This window comes from Cricetulus griseus, chromosome 2 (genome assembly GCF_003668045.3).
Source record: "Cricetulus griseus strain 17A/GY chromosome 2, alternate assembly CriGri-PICRH-1.0, whole genome shotgun sequence".
Lineage (NCBI taxonomy): Eukaryota > Metazoa > Chordata > Mammalia > Rodentia > Cricetidae > Cricetulus > Cricetulus griseus.
The window spans coordinates 240,665,685-240,667,128 of NC_048595.1; the positions used below are offsets into that span (position 1 = coordinate 240,665,685).

At 38.8% G+C, this 1,444-nt stretch overlaps 1 pseudogene; it reads left to right on the forward strand.

Moving 5' to 3' along the window:
- Window positions 1-307: 307 nt before the first annotated feature.
- On the forward strand, window positions 308-1,087 carry LOC100755788 (annotated as a pseudogene).
- Window positions 1,088-1,444: the final 357 nt, after the last annotated feature.

A 1,444-nucleotide genomic window follows, 5' to 3' on the forward strand; every position in this document is an offset into this window, starting at 1 on the left:
TCATTAGAAAAAAACAGGAAACTAAACAGATAAATTAAAATTGAGCAAAGTAAAAAGAAAATAATAAAATATAAACTCCAGAAATGCATACACAGAAAGAGAGAGAGAAAGGTCATAACAACTGGAAACCATACTATATTTGGAAAGGATCTATAAGGAAAAAAAATAAATTAAAAGCTTCAACAAAGCATTATGAGACAAATTAACTTTATAATTTCCACTCAGTTTGTTTGTTTGGGCTGTCTACTCCTGAGATGGAAGCTGACCTTAAGAGTGTTCCATTATACTTCCTGTTCCCCACTCAGCCATGGCTTATGGTTTCAAGAAACATCTGAAGCATGTAAAGGCTCCAAAACATTGGCTGTTGGATAAACTTCCTTGTCCATTGTTTTCTGCTTGTCCAACCACTAGTCCTCAAAAACAGAGGCAAGGTCTATCTATGATCACTTTCCTGAGAGGCAGACATATGTCCTGAGTGGAGATGAAGTAAAAAAGATTAGTTTACAGTGTTTCATTAAGATTGATGTCAAGTCAGGACCAACATAATCTACCATGAAGGGTTTATGGACCTCATCAGCACTGAAATGACTGGAGAGGACTTCTGTATGATCCATGACACCAAGGGTTGCTTTGCTGTTCACTGTATTATACCTGCAGAGACCAAGTGCAAATTGTGCAAAGTAAATAAGATCTTTGTGGCATAAAATCAATGCCACATGTGGTGACCCATGATACTTTTACTATTTGCTATTTTGATTCCCCTCATCAAGGTGAATGATACTACTCAGATTGATTTGGAGACAGGCAAAAGGACCAACCTTCTCAATTTTGATATTGGTATTCTGCTTATGATGACTAGAGGTGCTATCTTGGGAAGAATTAGTGTGATCACCAACAAAGAGAAACATCCTGGATCTTTTTATATGATTCACATGAAAGATACAAATGGCAACAGCTTTGCATCTATGCTCTCCAACATTTTTGCTATTGGCAAGGCCAACAAACCATGTATTTCTCCTCCTCAAGGAAAAAGAACATGCCTGACCATTGCTGAAGAGAGAGAGACAAAAGACTAGCAGCCAAATAGAACAGTAAGTGAAATGGTCTTAAGGAAACATGATAAAGAAGCATTTTAACTCTTGCTACAAGCCTTTCTAGGTGGTGGGCTGGATGATGGGGGGGCTGGCGGGGGGAGGAGTGTTTATGTATTTAGTGAAACTTCATTGAAAAAAACTAATTTATTGTTAGTGAGTGGTTATCAATTAGAGATAGCTACTGAGTTAGGCATGTGGGCTTATGTCCACTTCCTTTCTCAGGATTGGAACTCCATCATGCCTGGACCTATGCAGTCCCTGTGCATGTGGCCACAGTTTCAGTGAGTTCATATGTGCATTGGTCCTGCTGTGTTTAAATGACCTGGCTTCCTTGGTGTCCTCTATCTTCT